This window comes from Metopolophium dirhodum, chromosome 6 (assembly GCF_019925205.1).
Source record: "Metopolophium dirhodum isolate CAU chromosome 6, ASM1992520v1, whole genome shotgun sequence".
Taxonomy (NCBI): Eukaryota; Metazoa; Arthropoda; class Insecta; order Hemiptera; family Aphididae; genus Metopolophium; species Metopolophium dirhodum.
The window spans coordinates 2,434,070-2,443,681 of NC_083565.1; the positions used below are offsets into that span (position 1 = coordinate 2,434,070).

The window sequence follows — 9,612 nt, forward strand, 5'->3', positions numbered from 1 at the left end:
AAACAAGGCTCCACGTAAATAGGTTATATATAAATAAACTTTATTCACAATTATATCATCAAATATACTTGGTAAAATCATAGGCTGACTGACCGTTTTCGCTCAGAATCGTTTTTCTTATACAATGATATTATATCATTGAATTCAAATTTAACACTATCCATTACAGTGACCCACTTGTAACCTACTGTACAGCAGAACGACATCCACTTATCCACCTTTTTTATGTTGTAACTGTATTATTATTATAGGTAATGACAAAAGATTCAAGTAAATGAAATTTTTATTTATTCATATATTGTTTTAATATCATGTGAATCAGAGAATAATTTATTTAGGAGAGAGGGAGGCTATGGGTAACTTTTGAGAGTGCATGACCATTTCACTACTCCAACCTCCTTAATTGTGCTTATGTCCATAATCTATATCCGTTGTTTATTATCATATTAATTATCTACTTATAACTTATAAACATGAATAACATTAATATCGTATACACAACTATAATATATAGTCATCTGGCTATAATTGAATAAACAACTTTTCCGTTTTAAATTCTTAAAACGAAATACTATATAAAATAATGCCATAATGTAATGTCATAAATAATAATAATAATATCTTGGACCATAGTAACAAGATTTGTTTATTTATATTTAAGTTTTTAAAATGAATCATTCACAAAGCAATACCGGACGAACTTAGAGAGAAACGCTGGATGAGTTTGATAGAACCATCGGGGAATGTCCATGAACTGGAGAGGCGCCTGACTGGAATGGCGCCCATACAATAACGAGACATACTGCACCGAGGACAAAGAGAGGACTAGCGGCGGGCTGTCGGACCTGGACGCCACGAGGCCGATCCCGAGGGAAAGGGGTCGGTCTCCTCTGCGGTGACCGGGCCACGTTCTCGTTGGGCCACGGCGACGGCGTAGGGTTGGTGTGCTACAACGTAATATGCGGCCGAACAGCCGGCGGTGGAGGAGGAGGAGGATGCGAGCTCGACGGCGGAGATGGATAAAAAAAAATATGGCGTGCAGCGGTGGCACTTGCAGCAGCCGCAGAAGAGGATCGGGATCACCGAGGACGAGTTTGGAGATCAGCCGCCGCCGGAGGACCACCGAAGGCATAATGTCACGGAAATGCTGCCCGCGTCCGGGAAACCAGCCCACCCGTGAGCGAGGACGGTGTTCGTTCTGCTGTGGTCGGGGCGGGCAAGCGGCCGGGCGAACGGGACTAGAAAGCCTGCCGCAGGTGTCGAGGTGCCGGGACCGGGAGATGGTGACAACAGAGTCGAAGTTGAGGAGGAACAAACGGAGTGACGGTGAAACTGAATGGAGTAAGAAGAGACGTGGCAGTTCCAAAAGAAGTGCGAAAATAAACAACACATAACATTTATACATCACAGCAAAGTCCAACAAAAGCATTTATAGATCAGCCCAACCCATGTCCAAACTCCAAATCAAATATTACTTATACTACCAATTACCAAACAGACAACACAATATATTATAACGTAAGTTATAAACATATTTATGAACTAAGAGTGTGACGACTTATTATATAACATATACCATATATAACAATATGTCGAAAAATCGTCAAAATTGTTAATAATTTTTGTAAAATTACAATTTCAGCATACCTACCAACGATTAACCGGCGAGCTTCCAAATGATATGCTCGTTGGAATTCTTGAATAAGCCATGTCGCGCTTCTTGGAACTGCCGTCTCCGTCAACTTCTTACCTCCATTCGGTTTCATCGTCACGTCAAAAAGTTCCTCCTCCTCCTCATGTCACCATCACCGGGTCCGGCACGCACAGGCCGCACCTCGATCTGCGGCCGGATACTTTCTAGTCCGAACCGCCCGGCCGACCGCCTGCCGGACCCAGAACGAACATTCGGGCCGGTTTCGTAGAGGCGGGCAGCATTTCCATGGTGGTGGTCCTCCGGCAAAGGCTGATTTTCCAGACTCGTCCTCTGCTTGACGGATCCTGATCCCGTGCAGGCTGCTGCTACCGCCGCTGCACGCCATATCAATCGCCGTCGAGCACCAGAGCATCCTCCTCTCGCTCCGTCCAGAGAACTGCCGGCTTGGGTCGGCCGCTTGTTGTAGTACACCTAGCGGCGTCGTCGCAACCTGACGGGAACCCCTGCGGGGGTGGCTCGGTTGCCGCCCGGCGTCCTGGTCCGACAGCCCGCCGAAAAATTTCCTCTCGTCGTCCTTAGTGCAGTATGTCCACGAGCCGGACATTCACTGGTATCCAAAACCAGCGTTTCTACTCGATAGTTTGTCCGAGTCGCCCATGCATTGAAAAACATAAACAATAACCATAGAGTGTAAATCAGGAATTGGTGAAATACTTTTAAAAATTGTCTTAAAATAAAAAATACATTTGATTTTAATGAGTAATTATTACTGTCAAATACAGAATACTATGTATAGATACACTTGAAAAAAAATATTATGCATATTATGTATCTACTTATTGCATAAGTGCAAAACTGTCAAAATCACAATTTTCATATAACAGTTCAAGATAACATAATATTGTGTTTTAATATTATTTCAACATGTATATTTAATTTATACACTGTTTGAAAAATTCAATACACCCCGTATATAAATTTAGCGTGGCATATACATTTTGTTTATCTATATTTTTAATTAATTTAAGATACAAAATCTTCTGGACTCACTGACATACATATGTGCTAATTTTTATATTTCAATTGTCGTTCACAAACGTTTACATTAAAAAATAATTCTTTACAAACTCAAATTATGAAAATAAGCATTTTTGAATATAAATAATTCGAACAAAGTTTTTAAAATAATATATAATCTAGTAATACAATTTATCAAAACAATTTTTATATAAGATAGTTTACATAAAACTGCAGGTTCACCTATTTTAGACTTTTTAAATTTTTGTTATTTTGTCATTTTTTTATTGTCGTTCAAAAATATATTCTAGGTACGTAATATAATAAAAATATATATCTTAAACTGACAAACAATTAATAATTTTATTCGTTAAAATTTATGATGAAATCATTCTTCTATGTTTTAAATTATAATATAGTATTCTAATTTTATATATAAGAAAAACATTTTATAAAATAAATTACTAAATAATTCTCCTGACGATTAAACAACTTTCGTAAAAATCCTTAAAAAAAATTGTTTTCTGAAAACTTCAATATTGATATTTCAAATTTCTTACATTACTTTGAATAGAACAGTATTCATATTATTTTATTTTATTTTTGTTACATAAAATAGTTTTAAACTGCTGCCAATAGGCTATCACAGATTTTTCATAAAAATAAATCTTATTTGTTTCCATTCATTGGATGTTATTGGAACTATATAGTTGTAGTATAAAGAAATCCTATTATTAATTTATTCGATGTACGTAATACTAATAGGTTTTATGAAAAAAAGTTTTCATATTGAGATCTGTAAAATAGATCAGTAAAAAAATTATTCTTATGAGTACCTCTATCCCATACTCACCTAAATTACAATTAGTCACAACTGATATATTATAAAAAATTAGTAATAATGTAAACAATATTATATGATTAAAATAATAATATTAATGTATTATATATTATGTATAATATTAGTAGCGCCTTACGAAAAAACTCGCACATTTTTATGAATTCAGCTGTAGGTAGTGATATTATATCGGTTCGATGGAAAAATATTTTAATATTAAATTCTAAACATGCGATACTGACACCAATGTGTATAGAAATAAGTTCATACACGTAAGAACGGTGAGTAGGCTGATATGGTTGGATGGTGGGGGTTATACGAATGTCGCAAACTCGTTTATACATTCGTCATTGGCAACCCTTTTTTGAATGGATTCTGATTGCATTGTCAACCTTGGTTCTGACGGGAGGGAGAAGTGTTGGAAAAATGCGATCAAAAGTAAAGAAAGTTAATAAAAAAATATAAAATATCAATTCGATACACGTTACATAAGAATAAATATACGTAATAATATTATTATAGTAACGATATTATAATATCATTGTGTCAATAATTCAGGTCATTGTATAGTAGTGAGGAGCACTCACCGTTTCGAAAAGTATAAAAAGTTTTGTACAATTTAAGATATAATATAATTGCCCTTATTTTTTTCAACCTTATTTCATCTGTCGGTGAACCCATTATCAACTTTTGATTGGCACCTGTTTTTTACTTCGTGAACGGAAACAGAATAATTTTTTATTAATAAGCGTTTAAAAGTTTGGACGAGTGAAGTAATAGTGTACCATAACATCTGTGGGGTCGCCCTTTGCCACTTCACTCCTCTAATCTAAAATTAAAATATACATTAATGGAATAAAAAAAACTATTGGTGTAATATTCGTTGTATTTGCATCAACAATTTAAAAAAAATAATTATTATTCATTTCTGATTTTTATGAAATATCTTAAATCCAAACCTAGGACTTAAAGATCAAAATGATCGGTGATGGTGGTTAAGTGTGCTAGTGCAGATTTCAGCAGAATATATGCAAGAGTGACACGAATTAAAGAAATATAAAATGTTTGAATTACCCATACACATCCCACATTTCCACTTAAAAATAATCTCAACAAGTATAATTAATTGAATAGCAACGATAATGTTTGCTGTCACAACAATCATTTTGTATAGTTATTATATTATGATTAAATATAAATTATATGGTGGAAGTGACTCAAAATAATTTGGAGGAATGCTTAACAATTCGATGATAAATATCAACAAATTGATTGTATGCTATATATTTTTGTGTGTAAATATATTTTGTTTGGAGATACTAAAAAAATAATAGTCAACGTTCACTTAAGTCTATAATACAATAAAATTATAAAATAATATACTAAAAATGCAAGTTCGAAAGTAAGGAAGTAAAATATAAAAATGACTGTTATTTTTTAGATCTTTCGAAATAAAAAGTATTTTAAATGAACAGAAGCAAAAAAAAACTGATTTAACCAGTAGTTTTAAATGGTATTATAAGAGGTAGATGGAAATTAAGAGATTCATAAATTATGATAGTGCAAATAAATATTTAACGCCTAATTATAATATAATCTCATAGCTTAAAAAAATAATGAAACGTATATAATTAATCAAAAGTCAAGATGGAAATCGTTGCCGTTTTGATAAAAACTACTACGATATGCACGCATACTTTTTAAGTATAGTTTTTTAAGGGGAAGTGTTTTTTCTTTTTTTTGGGGGGGGGGGAAGGGAGATAAGTGAGGAAGGAGCGGAAAACTCGACCCCTGAATGTGAAACGTATATATGGTAAATAATAATAATATTACGGTGTCGGTCGGGACGCCGTTACAACTGGTCCGTTGCGGAATCGTTTCACACTCGTGGTAGTCACCGCAGCCGCGGGCCGAAGCTTTGACGGTGCGAAGACCGCGCGGCGGCGTGGCACGGGAAGTGCGAATAATAGTAATAATAATATTATTATTCTATTATTGAATTAGACGGGGCAATGCACCTTATATGTATATGTATATAGTATATTGCGTGTATAGACCGGCCCGGGACGCAAAATTTATGAGTATATATATATATATATAGGTACAGCGCGCGGAATCTAATTTGCCATCTCGGGGTCGCGCGGCCTGCGTCATTTGTACGAATTAAGGGGTGCGATAGTCGGCCGGCCGGGGATGTGTGTGCATGTCGTATTATATGTATAATAATATTATAATAATTCTCGACGCCACCGTAGTACGGTACGTTTTACGTCTATATCATATGTGGAATAGTTATTGTACCAGCTATGTCCTGTAAATAACGTCATATTATACTATATACATATATTTATATATATGGACGAGCACGTTCGTATCATAATCCTTTATATTATTTATCATCCCTGTGCTCTACACTCGCCATTGATCCTTAAAATAATAATAATAATAATAATAATTTTCGACGCCACCGTCATAGCGCGATGGGTATTATAATATCATATTATTATCGTGGTGTACCAGTTAGGTCACATGACACCTATGCAGTATACACACACCACGTCTTACGCTATATAATGCTATATTATTTAATAGTAAGTATTAACTATGCTGACCAATACAATAATATATAATTTATTCACAGGCGATTTACTGTAAGGCCTTTAATTTCCAATACACATCGTGTAACTTGCAAGAGCAATTTATTAGTGCTCTGTACGACTATATACATATTAAAGACATAAACACGCCTTTTATATATTACCGAAATCCGTACGACTACGATGTACAGACTGCACACCTACTACCCGCTGTAAAACTTTATTTACCAGATACTTTGAAAGTATTATTATTTGTAAGTATTTAGTTGGCAATAAAACCTAAATATTAACTGTAATCGAGTCTAGGCTATTCGAACACATTTAAGATCCGTATATCTATCTGCCCCGGGTTCAGATATTTATTATTTGGTACGGTAATTATATTTATCCAAATACTCTCCCTGCATATCTTATATTTAACTGGTTATTCCCGAACTCGTTACAGTAACTTGTCACATTTAATACGCGTCTATAATATGTAAAGGAATACTTTGCAGTATACGACATAGATGATTCACGTTTGTAGTGCTATACTATAATATCCTTTTACATAGCTATTTGGTTTTTATTATATAATAATAATATTATAATCATCGACGCAACTACGACTGTAAAGTTGAGAATTCTACTTCATTCAAAGATTGATAACAAATTATGCCCAAAGTTAGCCAACAGTTTGCAGGAATTTGCAAGTCTATTTTTAAAATTAGAAAATGCAAATTATGGCAGATATCGAAGGTTTTTGCATAGCAGGACAAACTTCACGCACAGCCCATTAACGCGGTTGCTCAGAAATACCATACCGGTCTCTAAATTATTACCGTGGTAAGCAAGAGTGTGCATGCTCATTCCCGGAATTCGGAACATTGAAGGTCTGGGTATAAGACTTTGAAAGCTCGTCCTGGAGGAGGATTATTTGACTAGCGAATTCTTACAATGTTTTGATACCAATTTGAATTTTTTGGGCCAACATTTAAGGGCTGTTTAAAATATTTAATAACTGTCATAATTTTCACTTATATAAAATAAAAAACATTGAAAATATGGTTGTGTGCAATTAATGTTTAAAAGACCAACTTCATTCACGTGGTGCTACCATATTTAAGTCGCATATAATGTTAAAAACCCGGTACAGTAAATAACCCTTTGTAGGTAGATCCACTAACAAATTCGAACCCAAAATAGGTTTATAGGTTTAGTTGGCTACTTGCGAGAGAAATTATATTACAAGATGAGCTGTTATATTATGTTGTGAGGCATGTCGCTCTTGGAATTAGAATAGGTTTAGTGATGTATTGAATGTTCCTTTTGTAGTAAAATATGTTTTATCAAAATGCATCGATGCAGACAAAATTCAATTTTATTCTCTGACAAAAAAATATTTCTATTTTATTAAAAGACTAGGTAGTGTAACTTATATTATTACGCTACATTATACGATATGAATACATTATTTTATCATAAATATTAAATGTATTATCTTATCAAATTGTATATTCAATATTGTAATATTCTATAGAATTTGATCCATTATGATTAGAAACGGATTTAATTGTCCTGAAAAATTATATAAATGCCTTTAAAAAATACGGTTTAATGCATTTATAATATTACAAAACTTAAAAATAATTCCCTTAAAATTGGTTTTTAATATAATGATAAATAAAAATGATTTATATTATATAAATTAACGCGATTTTCTAGAATTCTAGATTGTTACAAGTCGTAAATAAAACGACTTATCTATATAATAATATATACTATACATTTATCATTTATGTACTCGTATATGCATGCATGCACTTGTAGACAATTTTGTTTTTCAGACTATTGAGCAGCCACCACCACTTTCTTCTAGGGCATTCTAACTTAATATGTAATAAAAATAATAAGACAAATCAAGATATTTTATAAATACTTTATTTTTTGATATTTTTTAGTGACAGTATAGGTTAAACTGTTATCATATAATTTCACCAATTCTTATAAAATATAGGTACTCAAAATATAAAAATTCCTTAAAATTCTAAAAAGTTCTCTCGAAGCTATAAAAGTTTAAAAAAACGCAAATTAAAAGTTTGAATTGTATGTTCTTTGACGTATAAAACAATGTCTTGTATAAAAATGCGATTTGCATTTAAATCAGCGCTCCAGTCAATAACAATAATGATATACATCACAACCAGCTATTATAACCTATATTATTATTATGGAGTCAATTTTTTCCGACGAAACCGTGCAAGTATAAGTAATTCAGAACCCTTTTCTGGAACGAGATCGACGAACACGCGGAAACCACCCCCCCTCCCCTTTCAGCAGCCCACAAACCACCCGACTTATCGGAAATATTATACGCCGCCGCCGCCGCGTAAACGTATATTATTATCGTCGTCGTCGGCGCGGACGGAAAACGGTTTTCCGAAACAAATGACCTGTGCGCGTACACACATAACAATACGATATACGTACACACCGCGTGTGTAATACGACTTCGGACCGGAATTCCGGACGGAGGGTTGAGAGCGTATTATGCACACGTACGAGCGCGGCGTTTGACAAATGCGGTACGCGCGCATTCCTAAATCGCGGCCCCGAAATAGTCTCCATCGCGTATTACACGCCACCGCTGCGGTGAAATATCGTCGTCGTCGTTGTACGAAAACGGAATTATTATTATTATTATTATTATTATTATTATTATTATTATTATTATTATTATTATTATTATTATTATTATAACTCGGGCTGGTGGCCGGGTTTCAAAAAAAAACATATGATATTATGGGCGAGCGTTATGAAAATCTAAGTACAACGCAGTGCAGATATAGGCATATTATTATGTGCGACGACTCTATAATAATCATCACTTATTTTTTTTCGAATTTTTCTCGGGTCCCGGGATTCAGTCCTCCCTGCAATTTGTCACTTTCCGCGCGTTTCTAAATCTTTCTTTTCCCATATCTGTCCGTCGCTCCCAGCTCGGGCTTCCTCCAAGTAGCGGTCTTTTGCCTGCCGATTTTCCTTCAATTGCTGCTCCCGTAACCTCGCAGTTTCGTCTTTTCGCATAGCGTGACCGCATTCCACTGGAGTCTTTGTTGTTTGATTCACTATCAATCACTGGACCACTTATCATACGTACCTTATTTTCGAAGGATAATACTTTTTTTTCCTAGTCACATAGTCGTGGACCGTACTTAACATTCCTAAATTGGTCTAGACGATAGTTCACGATAGTTGATTTTTTTATAGAAAACAATTTCGATTTTTGTCACAACTTTAGGTTTAGCCCCGGATCCACCACCCAGCACGAATTCCAGAATGCGTAATTTTTAGAATTTTTTATTTTTTCGCGTACTAACCGTACAAACGATCGAAAACCAAAATCAATTTAACGAGCTTTTATGTGGAAAATTATATCCCTTGAAAATAGTACACATATTATTATAATACGACAACAAGCGATATTACGTCTTTGCAAACGAACAGCTGCTATAAAAATACCCCGC

At 34.4% G+C, this 9,612-nt stretch overlaps 1 pseudogene; it reads left to right on the forward strand.

The window, feature by feature from the left end:
* The first annotated feature begins 620 nt into the window (after positions 1-620).
* LOC132946622 (uncharacterized) lies at positions 621-2,319 on the forward strand (annotated as a pseudogene).
* The last annotated feature ends 7,293 nt before the right edge of the window (positions 2,320-9,612 follow it).